General features: G+C 36.1%; 1 pseudogene; it reads left to right on the top strand.

The window, feature by feature from the left end:
- Window positions 1-4,959: 4,959 nt before the first annotated feature.
- LOC110149523 (small ribosomal subunit protein uS15-like) lies at window positions 4,960-5,647 on the top strand (annotated as a pseudogene).
- Window positions 5,648-20,110: the final 14,463 nt, after the last annotated feature.

Below are 20,110 nucleotides of genomic sequence, written 5' to 3' on the forward strand. Positions count from 1 at the left end.
ATAACAAAATTCTTCATATAGCAATATGTAATCACTAAATAGAAATATATACTCTTCATTACTTTTATTTTTATCTTCCTATGTACAATTTAAAAGTATGTGAACACAGGGTGATGGTTTAGCACTTTGGAATGAGAAGCTTTTCTTAAAATACATATTTTTAAAAACTATCTTTAATTCAAGCTGACAGGTAATTTTTCTTAAGAGTCTAGAATGATGAAAGTAGCATTTTATGCTAAGACTCTTGAGACAGTAAACAAAATAAGAATTATGTGCTTAAACCAAAACTTATGAACTATGGACTCAAAATTTATTAGCATGGAACTAAAAGCCATTTTAAAAATTGAAAATTATACAGTTTTCATCAGCTTTTCAGTTTCTTTCCAGAAGTGAACTGAAAAAAATCCATTAGAGCTGCAAATGTATTTCAGCAGGGAGAGTTCAAGTAGGATCCTGCTGAAGAGACTGTGGTTGATGCCTACGAAGCAACAGCAAGGCCCTTGAACCAGATATCTGAAGAAACTTGATATGTGTAATTTATACATCATTCAGTAGTTTTGGAAAATCATTACTTTCTTATATTGCCATAGACATGTACATAGCTACAGCTGCAATTAATTATTTCTGTAAGGTATTGTGATAAATTACAGGAAAATATTGCAAAGGTATTTACTTGAGAATCACATTTTCTCTGAATTTACTGGGACCTCCACACACCATTCTGGAGCATCTTGGGGAAAACAAGATCCAAGTCTGTCATCTGCAACTACTAATTATCTCTCATGAGTGAGGACACCCTGGCCTAGCTATGTCAGAGCAATCATCATGGCTTTACAAATGATGCTTATTTTGTAATTCAGCCAGCTATGACAACTCAACCACTTACCTACCCTGATGATGACATTCTCTCACCCTCATGGTCATATGAAGGTTTGCCATCTTACCTTGTCATACTTTACTGCATTCTCTTGCCTCCTGCTCTCAGAAGTCTCACGTGGTCCTGTTGGCTTGATTCATATTCTGCAAAATGTAAAGGTTTTCATCTATAAAATATTCATTAGATAATAGGACAAATTTTTGTCCCTATTGTTTTATTCTCTTTCAAGGACAATAAAGAAAAAAGGTCTGTTCTTTCCCTCAGGAACTTAAAGATCTATCTCCTCTAAAGACACAAAGCTTGCAGCAATTGAAGTAGTTTATATTTTTCAATCTATTTTGAATTATAATTGCAGTATTTTATATTTTCAATCTATTGTGAATTATTATAAAATCATGGCAAGTACACAAGACTTAAAGATTTGCCAACAAATCCAGATAATGTCATTTATTACAGTAACAAAATTACCTTTTTGAGTTTGGATTTCTTCAGAGGAATTAACACAACATCTATTATCTGCAAGGTATTATGATTGGTAAAATTAGTCAAAATAAGTGAAAACTCCTGGCCCAAATTCTGACACTTAGTAGTCCTCCTAGATATTTGTTAAATTGTAAGCAACCAGTTCAGTTAGTGTGATACTTGACTTTTTCCAAAATTCTTTTGACAAAGACTGACTGTTTTCAAAGTCCCAACCATATTGCAGGATGAGCAAATAAAAATAATTAATCAGGGCACAAGATATATTACAGTAACAAAAGGTGATATGATCTCTGCAGAGTAAATGAAATGTGTATTACTAATTATACTTTGCATATGGACAACATGACTAAAAAGTGAAACTGAAAGTCACTCAGTTGTGTCTGACTCTTTGTGACTCAGTGGGCTAGTACAATCCACCAGTCCACAGAATTCTCTAGGCCAGAATACTGGAGTGGGTAGCCTTTCCGTTATCCAGGGGATCTTCCCAACCCACAGATCAAACCTAGGTTTCCTACATTGCAAGAGGATTCTTTACCAGCTGAACCACTAGGGAAACCCCTCTCTGTTCTCTAGAGGATCTTCCCAACCCAGAGATCGAATCAGGTCTCCCACATGGCAGGAGGATTCTTGACCAGCTGAGCCACAAGGGAAGCCCAAGAATACTGGAGTGGGTAGCCTATCCCTTCTCCAGGGGATCTTTCCAACTCAGGGATCGAATCAAAGTCTGCATTGCAGCTGGATTCCTTACCAACTGCACTATCAGGGAAGAAGCCTCACTAAAAAGTAACCCAGTACAAATTTTATTTTAAAAATAGTCCAGAGATTATTTCCAAAGCAATGCGTTTTATATTCTTTGTTTTCCAATTCCATATCAAAAATAAAGATTGAAAATTTGTAGCAAACAAAACGACTTAAAGAGTGATGACTATAGGTCACAGAAATCTGAAATTTGATTGGAAAAAATAAAACTTTCTTATTAGCACCTGACCACCCCCACACACACCCCATCACTTCCTTACTGATGCCATAAGTTACTCTTGATGGATTTAAGGAAGCATAATCAGATTCAGTTGTTGAGGATAAATAAGCTACGAATTTCAGATACAGAAATATAATGTTATTGAGCACAAACAATGTCTACTTTAGCTTTCTTCAAAGGTATAGGATTTCTTGCATTTATACCTCTAAAGAGAACTTGTGGAAAAAGTTTAAGGTAACGTTCATTTGTTCACTTGAATAAATAAAATCTATATAACAGAACAGTCACTACTTACACGGAGTACTACCATAGAATTTATACAGATATATAGGTATGCTTTAAAATTTCTATAACAGCAAAAAACTAATTTTTAGAAACTGATAGCAAACATATTTTTCATGAAATTATATGGATGGAGGTGATTCCAGGGTTCAGTTCTATTCGTTTTCAGAGAAATCTTAAAACCATACCTCTTGAGTGGTAACTATTTAAAGTAAGAATAATACATTAAAAATAAATGTAAATAATGATACAAATATTAAATATAGGACCAGTTAATGTCAGAATAACACATATAGTCTATGCACTTAAATAACAGAAGACTAGCGTCATTCAGTTCAGTTGCTCAGTCATGTCCGATTCTTTGAGACCCCACGGACTACAGCACACCAGGCTTCCCTGTGCATCTCCAACTCCCAGAGCTTGCTCAAACTCATGTCCATCGAGTGATGCCATCCAAACATCTCATCCTCTGTCATCCCCTTCTCTTCCTGACTAGCTTGGGGGGCTTTTTAGGGTACAAGGGATATTTATATAAAATATATATGGACAATATTGAGCTGTTATTTTTCATTATTTCTATAAACTGTTTTCAGGGTAAATTGCCACCTTTCTAAATAGGAAATAAAACAACTGAAAGAATTCAGCCTTCCTAAAGAACACATGCTTCCCTGGTTGCTCAGTGGTAAAGAATCTGCCTGCTAATGTAAGAGACATGGGTTCAATCCCTGGGTCGGCAAGATCCTCTGGAGAAGGAAATGGCAACCCACACCAGTAATCTGGCCTATATTCTTGCCTCTCTGTGGGAAACTCCATAGATAGAGGAGCTTAGCTGTCTATAGTCCATGGGGTCGCAAGTAAGTTAGATACAACTTAGTGACTAAACAACAAAAGGACACACATCTAGTTGAATACCTGCTAGGGTTTAAATTTAGGAGTTATACTGAAGTTGCCCAAATCTCACAACTTTTGATACTGGTAAAGGTGATCAGAGGTGACAGAAGATGAGATGGTTGGATGGTATCACTGACTCAGTAGACATGAATTTGAGCAAACACTGAGGGATAGTGAAACAGGGAGGCCTGGCATGCTGCAGCCCATGGAGTCATGAAGAGCTGCGCACCACTTAACAAATGAACAACAAAAGGCGGCCAAGAGGCTGAAAGGCTGAGGAAATCTAAAAAGGGATTCGCTCTGAGATACCCCTCCCCAATACAGACCTTGGTACATCATTATTAAGGACTTCCTAGCTCTTAGACTGGAAATTGAAGTTACCACTAATCCATCTGAACTTCAGGTTTTATTCAAATTTGACAATAATTGTTTTTTCTTCTCCAGAAATGTATTATTTTTTCCTGTCTAAGACATGAGGGAAATCTTCATGTCTTATCACTTCTTTTACTATATACTTTTCTTAGAGATATATCATTTGCTTATCAAGCAGTACAAAGAAAACTCTACAAGGTGTTGATACCTGACTTTGACAGCTACTCACAATGTATCATAACATTACTTTGGTAGTGACTCACCATGAATAATGATACTCCTCCTTTCACTGTTAACATATTTTATTTTATAATGTGGTCTGCTGCTGCTGCTGCTGCTAAGTTGCTTCAGTTATGTCCGACACTGTGCAACCCCATGGATGGCAGTCCACCAGGCTCCTCTGTCCCTGGGATTCTCCAGGCAAGAACACTGGAGTGGGTTGCCATTTACTTCTCCAACACATGCATGCATGCTAAGTTGCTTCAATCGTGTCTGACTCTGTGTGACCCCATGGACAGCAGCCCAACAAAGCTCCTCTGTCCACGGGATTCTCCAGGCAATAATACTGGAGTGGGTTGCCATTTCCTTCTCCAATAATGTGGTCTACTTTCCTTTAATTCATTGTAACTCTTATATTAAGTATCTCATTCTTATATGTAACTTGATTCAGTTATTTATTGTCTATAGCTTCCTCACTTGGGTTATACCTTTTTCTTAAATTTTAGTGCATTTTTTTTTCTATTGAACACTGGCAAAACACACCATAGGGAAGGATAAAATCACAGTTCTCATATTCAAGGGAAATGAGTTGTTAGATATGATTTACTGAAACTTAAGATGGGTCTGGATATCATTTTTATTACTTTTACTCACATAATACTTTTAGCATTGTATTTTATTCACTATTATAATCTTTATCATGAGAACTAATTTGGAACAATTTTCTGTTGCTATGGAAGGATTTGATAATAAAACTGATGAATGGAATTTGATATCTGTTCAAATGTTTCAAAAAGGAATAGGACTCATTTAAAAACTTTCTCTCCTCTCCTTTTGCTACCACACTGCCATGATCATGGGTCCTATGCCCACTCCGAGGAAGGGCCTGTCCCAGTGGACTCTGCCCAACAACCACAGCGTCTCCACCTGGCTAAAGCTGACCTCTGACCATGTGAAGGACAGATCTACAAACTGGCCAAGAAGGGCCTGTGTGCTACTTGCTGAGTCGTTTCAGTCATGTCCAACTCTGTGTGACCCTATGAACTGTAGCCTGCTAGACTCCTCTGTCCATGGGATTCTCCAGGGAAGAATACTGGAATGGTTGCAATGCCCTCCTCCAGGGGATCTTCCTGACCCAGGGATCGAATCCACATCTCTATGTCTCCTGCACTGGAAGGTAGGTTCTTTACCACTAGTGCCACCTGGCAAAGCCAAGAAGGGCCTGACTCCCTCACAAATAGGTGTGATCCTGAGAGACTCACATGGTGTTACAGAAGTACGTTTTGTGACAGGCGATTAAATCTTGAGAACTCTTAAGTCCAAAGGACTTGCTCCTGATCTTCCTGAGGATCTTTAGCAGTTAATTAAGAAAGCTGTTGCTGTTGGAAAGCATCTTTAGAGGAACCAAAAGGATAAAGATGCTAAATTCCACCCGATTCTGACTGAGAGCCATACTCACGCTGGCTCAATATTATAAGACTAAATGAGTCTTCCCTCCCAATTGGAAATATGAGTCATAAATAGCCTCTGCTATAGTTTCATAAATTTATCTACTGTGCTCAAGCAATAAAGCTATTGTATTAACTAGATAAGAAAGTTTCCTCTAGATAATGACCTTTCTTTTTGACAACAGAATGATGTTTAAGACATTAGATTTTCTTTTTCCTGCAATTCTTATGTAATTTCAAGTTTCAGAGACCTGTTATATCTGGCAGTCTCAATTCTAGTTCATTAGTTCACATAAGAAAATATAGTTTATTTGTGGCAAATCTTGGTAACATGCAACTAGAAATTTTGAAAGGGAGAAACAAAAATAAGCATTTCAAGACAATATCAATGAAGATATCTTTCTTTTGATTACATAAAACAGAATGTTATTAAAGTGCAACTCAGAAAAATGTACATATAATTATTTTAATAACAAATCCTCTATAAAATACCTGTCTAGACAATATAAGTTATTGGGAGCAATTAGTATTTCCTGAAACCTTTATTATGATCATTTAATTTCACTGGATCTAGAAATAACCAAATTATATCAATAAATTTGGAACACTGTGGAGTAGAATTACTCCTATATCACACTATTGTCCTTGGCTTCTAAATCTCACCTTACTGTTTTTCTTTTATTCTTGTTTTACTATTTTTGATGTTATCTTTATGTTATAATATATATTTAAAATCATCAAGCCTTTTAAAATAAAGCATATTAGAAAATAAATGAAGGAATGCACACATACAACCTGAGAGCCAACTCCATTTAGAGTAGCAAAAATGACTTCAGCTATCATCTAGAATTGACCATCTCAAATTGGCCAGACTTCCTGCAGAAAATCATTTTCTTCTTCTCTCAACTAAAGACACAGAAGAGTTAAATAGACCAGGAGTCCGTAAACATTTTCTATAAAGATACAGAGAGTAAATATTTTAGGATTTGTTGGCTACATATATTCTTTGTCATATATTCTTTTTTTTTCCTCTCAATTTTTTTATTATTTTTTTTCCATTTATTTTTATTAGTTGGAGGCTAATTACTTTACATCATTGCAGTAGTTTTTTAAATATATAGTGCACCATTCTTTGTTTACTACTGTACATAAACAGGCCTTGGACCTACTTTATCCAGTAAGCGTGTGTGACTGCTAAGTTGCTTGAGTCTTGTCTGACTCTTTGTGACCCTACAGACCATAGCCCACCAGGCTCCTCTATCCACGGGATTCTCCAGGCAAGAATACTGGGGTGGGTTGTCATGCCCTTCCCCAGGAGATCTTCTCAACCCAGGGATCGCATCAACATCTCATTATGTCTCCTGCACTGGCAGGTGAGTTCTTTACCACTGGAACGCACTAAGGTATTTTGGAGGCTGCATCCTTCTTACTCAAGGCTGTCTCACACTGCCATGGCATTAATTCTCAAGAAGCTAGGTCTCCTGGTCTGATCCTCACTCTGCTACCATAATGGGAACCTCAACTACAATCCTCAGTAGTTCCTCTCTGAGCAAGAGTTAGTAAACTGCAGTCATGAAGTGTACTAAGATTTGGAGTTGTACCACATTGATCCAAATTCTAGCTGTGTGTCACCCTAGCAAGGAGGCCTTGAAGTTAAAGGACAAGATGTTCCATTTCCTCCCTAGTAAAATGGAAACACTAAAACCGGTCTATGTCAATGAACTCAGATGAGATAACATTTGAGAAAACAACTTCCCAGAGCCTAAAGTAGTATACAGCCTCAGACCCTGTCAGTTTCCCTCACCCTTCTGGGCAGCTGCCCAGCAGCAGGAGCAGCAGTAAGTGCTGACATCTTGCAAAAGCCAGTGCTGCAAGTACCAGGCTATTCCTTTCTCTAGGAGTAGGCAAGCTCAGCGTTACTCTCAGACTTCTTTCTTCCCACTGAACTCATTATTGTAGTTGTTCAGTCACTCAGTCATGTCCAAGTCTTCGCAACCTCATGGACTGCAGCACACACTAAACTCATTATCTGCAAGCGTTTATCAGGGCACGGTCATTTGTTAAGGCAGCTAATCGAAATGTGAAGGCATGGAACTAAAGAAAGCTATTTATGAAAGGCACATTATGGGGGTCTATTAAAGATTGTCTCCTACCCTCCCATTACTTTTGTTTTCTTTTAATGTATTTGTCCTATACATTATTTATTACATATTACTAATTATAATAGGGATAGTTAAGTGGAGAATTTTGCCATTTTTAGGATATCTGGTTTACATTATGGCTCTCAGAGTATGGAAAGGCTGGACTGAATATAATTTAATTTCACAAAATGTTTTGAAATATAAGGTATTATCTAGATTTGAGATAATAGTTGAGATAAATTTTCCTCTGAAAGCATATATGGCACTAGCCCAGCCTATCTGTTTCTCTATCCATGTTCATGCTTTCAGGAAAACTTAGAAGTCAAATACCAATCTATCACTCACTTGTTTTGTTTTCTAACCATTTAGCTGCACGTTCTTTCCAACCTCCTAATAAATGCCTCTTATGCTTTTTCCTTTGGCTTAGATTTTCATTGTCTTTAACATTATTTCCCAGTGTTAGCTCCAAGCTATATATTGTTTAATTCAATCCAAATCTCAATCCTCTGCTTTAATCCCCATTAATATGTTCAACAGTAAGACATATAGGAAAACATGTGACCCTCCTTCCCACATATCTTGTGAATAATGGCATTCTTGTTGGCCACTTCTTTGACCTGGCTGCCAACATCTCAAGTTCTCCAACTGCCATGACTCATGCTTAAATGTTTTCATATTTTAAATGCATTCAATTTCCTATAAATATATGGACCTCTTTTTCCCCTGTTAAAATTATGCATTAAATCTCTAATTAAATCTCTCATTTTTCACAGCTCTATATCTACTATAATCTACTTTGCTCATAGTTAGCCATATTTCCAGTTTCCATATTAATTTACATTACAGTTCTGATCACAGTATAATGTTCTACATTATTATTTCATTTCATAACAAAATGTACGAAGGTTTCAAAATATCACCATTACATTTTTCTAACATTCTCTTTCTTTTTTCAGGGAAAAGTCTAATATAATTAATGAGTCAATAGTCTGAGATAAAAATAATACTGCCTCATCATAAAAATGTACATAATTAAAAATATTACAATTTGTATATCAAAATGTCACACAGCCATAAAATGGAGTAAAGCTAGTTTCCAATTTCAAGGATACAATAAAAGCACAAGACTTTTTCTAGATTCATTAAATCATGGGAAAATCCATGCAAGTTGGCTTCTATTTTGATTCTTCAATTCAAAAGAGATGGAAATTTCAGCAACTATTCAAAATGGTTTCACTATCTCCTGTACTGGAATTCCATCACACCCATTAGCTTTGTTCACAGTGATGTTTCCTAAGGCTCACTTGACTTTACATTCCAGGATGTCTTGTTCTAGGTGAGTGATCTCAACAAACTGTGGAAAATTCTTAAAGAGATAGGAATAGCAGACTACCTTACCTGACTCCTGAGAAATCTGTATGCAAGTCAAGAAGTAACAGTTAGAACCAGAAATGGAAAAACAGACTTATTCCAAATTGGGGAAGGAGTACATCAAGGTTGTATATTGTCACCCTGCTTATTTAACTTATATGCAGTGTACATCAGGAGAAAAGTTATGACAAACCTAGACAGCATTAAAAAACAGAGACTTTGTCACTTTGCTGACAAAAGTCTGTCTAGTCAAAGCTATGGTTTTTCCAGTAGTCATGTATGGATGTGAGAGTTGGACAATAAAGAAAGCTGAGCACTGAAAAATTGATGTTTTTGAATTATGATGTTGGAAAAGACTCTTGAGAATCTGTTGCACAGCAAGGAGATCAAGCCAGTCAACCCTAAAAGAAAAGAAATATTCATTGGAAGGACTGATGCCAAAGCTAAAACTCCAATACTTTAGCCGCCTAATGTGAAGAACTGATTCCCTGGAAAAGATGTTGATGCTGGGAAACATTGAAGGCAGGAGAAGGGGATGACAGAGGATGAGACTGTTGGATGGCATCACTGACTCAATGGACATGAGTTTGAGAAGGGTCCAGGAATTAGTGATAGACAGGGAAGCCTGGTGTGCATGGGGTCGCAAAGAGTCAAACATGACTGAGCAACTGAACTGAACTGAACTGATCTCCTGTACTCCCTCAGTAAAATCTCAAACAACACTCAGATATTACCTATCATCTCTCCACTCTTGCAGTGGTAGGATTCCTCAATGACCCTACTGTTCTAGCTTTTGAAGTTGACAGATCACAGTTTGGTTGGTTACAGTGGATGAACATAGAGAGATTTTGCCCATAGCTCACAGTAAAGTAGTCAGGTCTGACCATATGAGGAATACATTAAAAAAGAGTTGCATTGCTCCACTTCTTTAGGTACTACCAGGCAGAAATCATGGGCTCTTATTGGAATACTGCCACAATTGCTCTTGACTCTTTTAGGACAGTGAGGAAACTTTCTATAAAACCATCTGATAATCTAACTAGAAACATTTTCTTTTTTCTTTTAAATTTTTAACAGACTCTATTTTTCCTATCTTGCAAAAAATGGTATATTAATTTTCTATCACTTCATACCAAATTACCACAAAATTAGCAATTTAAAATAATATCCATTTATTATCTCAAAGTTCATTGGTCAGAAGTATTTGTGGACTCAGCTAGATTCTTTGCTTAGGGTCTCACAAGCTGAAAGCAAGATTTCAGCCAGTACAGGTATTTATCCCCCAAAAAAGAAAAATTCACTTTCAAGCTTATTCAAGTTGTTGGCAGAATTCTGTTCTTTGCAAGTGTAGACTATTTCTTTCCTGGCTATCAGCCAGGTATCACTCTCAGTTTCTAGAGATTACCCATATTCCTTGTCACATGCCAAAGAAAATCTGCTTTTAAAATATCCATATGATTACAGATACCATGATCTTACAGATAAAAACCCTAAAGTCCTCCAAAAATCAGTTTAGAACAAATGAATTCAGTAAGGTTGTCAAATACAAACTCAACATCAAAAGTCAATTGTGTATGTATATGCTAATAATGAACTAGCTAAAAAAAAAAAAGAAGACAATCCAATTTACAGTAACATCAAAAAAATAAAATACTTAGGAATAAATTTAACCAAGAAGGTAAAAAATATATATACTGAAAAGTATAAAACATGGAGGAAGAAATTAAAGAACACAATAGAATGACATCCACTAATCCAACAATAATTAATAATGTTAAAATAGCCATAACACCAAAAGCAACCCACAGATTTAAGACAATCCATAACAAAATCCTGTGACATGTCCCATGGAGATACAAAAAATGATACTAAAATTCATACTGAATCAAAAAATTCTGACTACCTAAAGAAATCAGTCTTTCTTTCCCCCACCCTCTTTCTTTTTCTTTCTCTCACTGCTCCACCTTATGTCTATTTTCTAGAGATAATTTTTAACTACATGGACATACGTTAACAGAATTATAGGACTGAAAAAAATCTTTAGGCTAACTTCCTGTTATAAAAGTCCACAGTGGGAATAAGAAAGCAATATACACTGATCAATGAACACAGGCAAAGAATGTCTCAAACAACAGAGATGCACAGTATAAGATGATAGTAACATGACAACCTTTCAAAATTTACACAGTAATTTCACGTATATTATTTCATTTGACTATTAAGATACAATCTATGAGGTTACTACTATTATTTTTCGTATTTTACAGGTTAGATTTCATGTGGCATTAATTTAAAAATAAGTTTAATATGGTTAATAAGCATCCTGTTATCTTGTTCTTATACCCTACAAATAAATCCCAGCTATCTGTAAAATAAAATCATATTTTGATATTAATATTAAATTGCAATATTACAGTGTTCCAATTTGTGATATTCAAGAGGTAGAAATATAGTGGTCTCTTCTATTGATGTTTGAATTCATTTTTGAAATGATTTAAAGTAATCTACACATTATCTAAAGTGTGAATTCACATCCACATGGAGAAAATAAGTTGTAACACTGGAAAAAAAGTAAAAAGAGGTCAATCACCAAAAAACATTAAGTATCACTGTGCTCCGCACACTACTATATACAAAATAATAGCTAATAAGAACCTACTGTATAGTACAGGGAACTCTACTCAATACTCTGACCTATATGGGAATATAATCTAAAATAGATTTAAGGGACTAGATCTGATAGGCAAAGTGCCTGAGGAACTATGGACAGAGGCTCCTGACATTGTATAGGAGACAGGGATCAAGACCATCCTCAAGAAAAAGAAATGCAAAATAGCAAAATGGCTGTCTGAGGAGGCCTTACAAATAGCTGTGAAAAGAAGAGAAGTGAAAAGCAAAGGAGAAAGGGAATGATATACCCATTTGAATGCAGAGTTCCAAAGAATAACAAGGAGAGATAAGAAAGTCTACCTCAGTGATCAGTGCACACAGGTCAGGAAGCAAGTTAGAACTGGACATGGAACAATAGACTGGTACCAAATAGGAAAAGGAGTACATCAAGGCTGTATATTGTCACCCTGCTTATTTAACTTATATGCAGAGTACATTATGAGAAACACTGGGCTGGATAAAGCACAAGCTGGAATCAAGATTGCTGGAAGAAATATCACCACCTCAGAGATGCAGATGACACCACCCTTGTGGCAGAAAGTGAAGAACTATAAAGCCTCTTGATGAAAGTGAAAGAGGAGAGTGGAAAAGTTGGCTTAAAGCTCAACATTCAGAAAACTAAGATCATGGCATCCGGTCCCATCACTTCATGGGAAATAGATGAAGAAATGGTGGAAACAGTGGCTGACTTTATTTTTTGGGCTCCCAAATCACTGCAGATGGTGACTGCAGCCATGAAATTAAAAGACGTTTACTCCTTGGAAGAAAAGTTATGATAAACCTAGACAGCATATTAAAAAGCAGAGATATTACTTTGCCATCAAATGTCCATCTAGTCAAAGCTATGGTTTCTTCAGTAGTCATGTATGGATGTGAGAGTTGGACAATAAAGAAAGCTGAGCACCAAAGAACTTATGCTTTTGAAGTGTGGTGTTGGAGAGGACTCTTGAGAATCCCTTGGACTGCAAGGAGATCCAACCAGTCCATCCTAAAGATCAGTCCTGAGTGTTTGTTGGAAGGACTGATGTTGAAGTTCAAACTCCAATATTTTGGCCACCTGATGCGAAGAGCTTACCCATTTGAAAAGACCCTGATGCTTAGAAAGTTTGAGGATAGGAGGAGAAGGGGATGACAAAGGATGAGATGGTTGGATGGCATCACTGACTCAATGGATATGAGCTTGGGTAAACCTCGGGAGTCGGTGATGGACGGGCAGGCCTGGTGTGCTGCTGTCCATGGGATCACAAAGAGTCAGACACGACTGAGTGACTGAACTGAATAGAAGATTGTGCATTTTCTGTTGACTAATTCCTGACTCTGGTACTTTTTGTCCAGCGCTTCTTTCAGTTGTTCTAATTGGGAGTAGTAGTTATGGAATTAATCATTTGGTTTTCTGGAAAGACCTCAAAATAAAGAACTTCCTTACAATTCCACCGTATACATAATATCACCTTGTCTGGATGAAGATTGGCCTTTGGTGTGGTTGGCAGTGGTTCATTTTGCTAGCCCCGTGATCTCTTCCTTTTCACATGATTGTACAGTGTCTTCTTTTCATTACCAGTCACAAAATTGTTTTAAAAACAGAATATTTTTCACTATGTTTCAGCAGAGAATGGCATACAGAAATAGAAACAAGAATTTTTCTCTCTCTCTTTTCTTTTTTTGCTTAACTTATGTGGAACCCAAACATCAAGGTGATTAACACAAACAAGCCAGTGCAAATGAATTTCAAAGCTTGATTTGGATATTTTTAGTATGGCAGTTATACCGTGCATGGTATAATGTTGATCATTTTCAGTTAATGTCTTGATTTGATAGTTATCAACTTCAACTAGTCTACTTGACTGCTGAGCATTGTCCAGTGAGAAATCTCAGCACAAAACTCCACAAACCATGGAACACAAATGGTTCCATAAGTCACAGCCCCTTTTCCATACGTTAAACAAATTGTGTGTGTGTGTGTGTGTGTGTGTACGTTTCAGTTGCATTTTTACCTTTTGAGAAATAATAACCATAATATGCTGAAATGCTGTTTTTTCTTCCATTTTCAGTATTAAAATGAGTACACAAAAATTTACCAATTTTGAAGATTTTTTAAAAATGCTCATTGATATGACAGCTATCATAATATAATCTAACAAAACTGTTTTAAGTTAAGTTGAAGACAACTAAGTGCTACTAGAGCCACCTTATAGAAAACACTGAGCTAACTTTTTGGCCAGCCCAATATCAAGTAATGATTATAAATACACGAGACATTAGGCAATGAACAGCGATCCCTGAAAGATGAAGAACTAATAAGGAATAGATTTAACTGCTCCCCTTTTCATATCTGAGATCATTTTCAAGCTGAATTCTTAGTCTTCCTAAAATATGAGAGTATTTTTGGTTGTTTGGCTTTATTTTTGTTTTGTTTTATTTCTTGTTTTTATCTTTTGACTCATAATCCAAAAGCCATTTCCCAGATATCTCATAATTTTAACAGTTTAAGTTATTTTATGAGAGGAATAATTAAGACACAACATTGGAGTTCAATTCAGTTCAGTTTGTGACCCTATGGACTGCAACATGGCAGGCTTCCCTGTCCATCACCAACTCCCAGAGCTTACTCAAACTCATGTCCATTGCATTGGTGATGCCATCCAACTATCCTCTGTCATCCCCTTCTCCTCCTGCCTTCAATCTTTCCCAGCATCGGGGTCTTTTCAAGTGAGTCAGTTCTTCACATCAGGTGACCAAAGTATTGGCACTTCAGCTTCAGCATCAGTCTTTTCAAAGACTATTCAGGACTGATTTCCTTTAGGATTGACGGGCTGGATCTCCTTGCAGTCCAAGGGACTCTCAAGAGTCTTCTACAACACCACAGTTCAAAAACATTGGAGGAGGTGTCATTTATTTATGAATAATTGTTTATCAAATATCAAATGAGATTTATAGGCATATAGAACTTGACTAACATCTAACAATAGTATATTAGTAGACGCTTTCAGTACTTACCATAAATTACCACTTTTATTGTTGTTTTTGGAAATGAGCCCAATCCCTTTCCCCAATACAAAATCCCATTGTAATAGATTCCTTGAATAAGGTCTATTTTCCTCATAAACAGGTATCTTTATTTATATATATATACACACATATATCTGTATATGCATGGGCACGGTAGTTACTTTGGTTGTGTCCAACTCTTTCTGACCCTATGGACTACAGCCCATCAAGCTCCTCTGTTCATGGGATTCTCCAGGCAAGAATACTGGAATGGATTGCCAAGCCCTCCTCCAGGATATATGTATGTATAATACATATATGTATTATATATTATATATATTATATGTATATAATACACACATATACAATATAGGTATATGAGTATCATTCCTATAGAGTAAACCTACAAATATAATTTATAAGTTGCTTTCATTTGGAATTCAGCTCGGCAAATTTTGGACAAAAAAATAATACTTTATTACTCTTAATTACACTTAACCATAATTAAATTCTCCTCTTGTTATATAAATTTTTTCAATGTTGGGAAATAAAATAGGAGAATATCCAATACTTAATCACTCTTGCCATATTTGAACTTTGAGTAATATATTAAAACTTTTGACATTTAGTAAATCAACAAGTTATACTAAATTGTACATTTGCTAACAGGATGTACACACAATCTATAAAAATGTGTTTGTTAAACAAATCAATCAAGAATCTCCTCCCCACAATCCTCAAATGATCTCCAAAGACATTTTCAGCTCTAAAAGTGTTAGTTCAATCCTTTTAAGAAAATGAAATCTTTGTACTTAAAAACATTTGTTATTCAAACCAAATTAGATACAGTGACTTAAAAATGTACAGTAAATCCCATAAATACATACCTTCAAGTTGGGAACTTTCAAAGATGTGAACATGGGTCTGCATGTCCAATCACATAAGTTAGTTTACATGTCTAGTGTACATATGCAAGTAAATTGATGGGTTTTTTGTGTATTTTACTGTACTGTACTGTTGTTGTGCAACATGAGGAGTTTCTAATGAAGACCTGATAGAATTGGAGACCCAGAGAAATGACAAAATGAGGCAACAGTAAGAAGTAACTGAAAAACCGAAGACATTCACGACACAAGAAATGACAAGGAGATTTTCTTTCTTTGAGGAAGCACTGTTAGTTTTTGAGGCACAGGACCAAAGTGTAGAACAGTACAGAAAGGTTCTAGCAGCCATTCAGAAGGCAACCCACTGTCACCAGGTCATACATGATGAAAAAATAAATAAAATAAAATTGTTACTACCCAGACATCATTGGATAGTTTCTTCAAGACAGTAGAAAGAAACGAATCCAGCAAGAAACTAGAACCTGTGCCATCGATGTCAGGCATGAGTGAAACTGCAGCTTGCCCTATGTCTCCAGACAGAGATTCTGAAGAACTATGGATGGAGATTCGTAATCTCCTATAGGAGGCTGTGATCAAAACCATCCCCAAGAAAAAGAAATGTAAAAAGGCAAAATGGTTGTCTGAGGAGGCCTCACTGAGAAAAGAAGAGAAGAGAAAGGCAAATGCGAAAAGGAAAGACACATCCATCTGAATGCAGAGTTCTGAAGAAAAGCAAGGAGAGACAGGAGAGATAAGAAAGCCTTCCTCAATGATCAAAGGAAGAAATAGAGGAAAACAACAGAATGGGAAAGATTAGAGATCTCTTCAAGAAAATTAGAGATACCAAGGGAACATTTCATGCAAAGATGGGAATAATAAAGGACAGAAATGGTATGGACCTATTAGAAGCAGAAAATATTAAGAAGAGGTGGCAAGAATACACAGAAGAACTATATGGAAGAGATCTTCATGACCCAGATAACCACTAAAACTCACCTAGAGCCAGACAATCTGGAGTGCAAAGTCAAGTGGGCTTTAGGAAACTTCGTTACAGACAAAGTTAGTGGAGGTGATGGAATTCCAGCTGAGCTATTTCAAATCCTAAAAGATGATACTGTGAAAGTGCTGCACTCAATATGGCAACAAATTTGGAAAACTCAGCAGTGGTCACAGGACTCGAAAAGATCAGCTTTCATTCCAATCCCAAAGAAAGGCAATGGCAAAGAATGTTCAAACTACCACACTATTGCACTCATCTCACACGCTAGCAAAGTAATGCTCAAAATATTCCAAGCTAGGCTTCAACAGTACATGAACCAAGAACTTCCAGATGTAAAAGCTGGATTTAGAAAAGGCAGAGGAACCAGATATCAAATTGCCAACTTCTGTTGGATGATAGAAAAAGCAAGAGGATTCCAGGAAAACATCTACTTCTGCTTCATTGACTACGCTAAAGCCTTTGGCTGTGGATCACAACAAACTATGGAAAATTCTTAAAGATATGTGCATACCAAATCATCTTACCTGCCTGCTGAGAAATCTGTATGCAGGTTAAGATGGGATGGTTAGAACCAGGTATGGAACAAACAACAGAATGGTTCCAAATTGGGAAAGGAGTACATCAAGGCTGAACACTGTCACCCTGAGTATTTAACTTATATGCAGAGTACATCATATGAAATACCAGGCTGAATGAAGCACAAGCTGGAACCAAGATGGCTGGTAGAAATATCAACAACCTCCGATAGCCAGATGACACCACTCTTACAGCAGAAAGCAAAGAGTAACTAAACAGCCTCTTGATGAATGCGAAAAAAGAGAGTGAAAAACCTGGGTTGAAAAAGCTGGGTTAAAACTCAATATTCTAAAACTAAGATCATGGCATCACATCACTTCATGGCAAATAGATGGGGAAACAATGTAATTAGTGATAGACTTTATTTTCTTGGGCTCCAAAATCACTGCAGACAGTGACTGTAGCCATGAAATTAAAAGACACTTGCTTCTTGGAAGAAAAGCTATGACCAATCTAGACACCATATTAAAAACCAGAGACATTACTTTACCGATAAAGCCCATATAGTTAAAAGCTACGATTTTTTCCCTGATAGCTCAATTGGTAAAGAATCTGCCTGCAATGCAGGAGACCCTGGTTTGATTCTTGGGTCAGGAAGATCCCCTGGAGAAGGGATAGGCTATCCACTCCAGTATTCTTGGGCTTCCCTTGTAGCTCAGCTGGTAAAGAATCCACCTGCAGTGCAGGATACTTGGGTTTGATCCCAGGGTTCAGAAGATAACCTGGAGAAGGGAAAGGCTGCCCACTCAGGTATTCTGGCCTGGAGAATTCCAAGGACTGTATAGTCCATGGGGTCACAAAGAGTCAGACACGACTGAGCGACTTTCACTGATGGTTTTTTCAGTAGTCATGTTTGGATGTGAGAGTTGGACCATAAAGAATGCTGAGCATCAAAGAACTGATGCTTTTTTACTGTGGTTTTGGAGAAGATTCTTAAGAGTCCCCAGGAGAGCAAGGAGATCAAAACAATTTATCCTAAGGGAAATCTGGAAGGACTGATACTGAAGCTGAAGCTCCAATACTTTGGCCACCTGATGCAAAGAAATGACTCATTGGAAAAGACCCAGATCCTGGGAAAGATTGAAGGTGGGAGGAGAAGGGGACGACAGATGAGATGGTTGGATGAGATGGATGGTTGGATGACAATGGACATGAGTTTGAGCAAGGTCAAGGAGATAGTGATGGACAGGGAATCCTGGTGTGCTTCAGTCCATGGGGTCACAGAGAGTCAGACATAATTGAGTGACTGAACAGATGGACTCCATGTCCAATTCCTGATGATCCTTCAGCTCTACCATCTTTCATGCCTCTCCCTCCTCCAGTCAGTAACCCACGCCTATTTACTCAATACCAGGTGTTATACTGTACTACTGTACTTTTCAAAGCACTGTAAAATTAAAAATATTATTTGCACTTTTGATTTTGTATGTATTGTTTGTGTAAAAGAAATATAAACCTATTATAGTATAGTATTATATAATTAATTATGTTAGTTGGGTACCTAAGCTAACTTTGTTGGTCCTGAGAACAGATTAGACTTTCAATGCACTCTCAAAATGGAATTCATTTGTACGTAGTGGACTTACTATATTTTATCTATTCATTAAAGAAAATGCTCTAAGATTTATACACAGAAATATGTTAGCAATTAATGTTACCAAACGAACTTAAAAGCAATAAAAAATGCATTTGTTTAAAAAGGTTTCCTAATTCATCTTTTATTTTATTAAAGACAAAGTCAAAAGAATCTTTATTCCTAAAATAACAATTTGCTATAGTATACTAAAAACAGGTTAATATATAATCTTTATGAAATATATACCCTTTATTTTTCCAGATATTATAAGCTGCATAACTCTGAGAAAGTTGGTTTCTTTTTTAAAAAGATATCTCTCCCAATTTGAATTCTCAATATAGCTACATCATTCCTGTCTAGAATTATGATAACAGCCAGAGAGATAAAATTTTGAAATATATTTTTGAAAAATGCCTGCCAGATTTGGAAATTACAGAAAATATAATGTAATTTCTTTTAGTAAAAAAACTAATTTTAAACATAGAAAATGACTATTGATAAGGAAGTTACATAACTATGTTAATCTTCTTTACATCAAACTATCTCTCACTTAGCATAATTTCACAGTCTTACAACTTAAGTGATTTATCTGATATCTACTCTTTCTGTTTACTCAGAATAATTATTTTAATAACAAATTACATATGATATTTACTCTGAAAACTGTGCAGTTATACTTTGTTTTCATTTATTTTAATTTCTAAAAAAAACCTTTAATAAATTTTCATAGGTTCTAAAATCATATTGTATATTATTTTTTAACTGATATATAGTTATTTATAATATTACATTGGTTTCAGGTGTATAACATAGTATTTCAATACTTTTATGGATTACACACCACTTAAAGCTATAATAAAACATTGGCTGTCTTCCCTGTGCTGTATAATACATCCTTGACGCTTATTTATTTCATACATATTGTTTGTATTTCTTATTCCCCTACCTCAATCTTGCCCCTCCCATCTCCCCACTGGTAACCACTAGTTTGTATTCTAATAGAGTTTCTGTTTTATTATTTACATTCTTTTGTTTTATTTTTGAGATTCCACAAGTAAGTGTTACCATGAGGCATTTGCCTTTCTCCATCTTATTTCACTAAGCATAATATTCCCTAGGTTCATTCATGTTGTTGCAAATGGCAGAATTTCAGTCTTTTTTATGATTTACATTCCATTGTATATATATACCACATCTTCTAAATCCATTAATCATTTTTTTCCATTTATTTTTATTAGTTGGAGGCTAATTACTTTTTAATATTGTAGTGGATTTTGTCATACATTGACATGAATCAGCCATGGATTTATATGTATTCCCCATCCCGATCTCCCCTCCCACCTCCCTCTCCAC

This window comes from Odocoileus virginianus, chromosome 1, assembly GCF_023699985.2.
Source record: "Odocoileus virginianus isolate 20LAN1187 ecotype Illinois chromosome 1, Ovbor_1.2, whole genome shotgun sequence".
Lineage (NCBI taxonomy): Eukaryota > Metazoa > Chordata > Mammalia > Artiodactyla > Cervidae > Odocoileus > Odocoileus virginianus.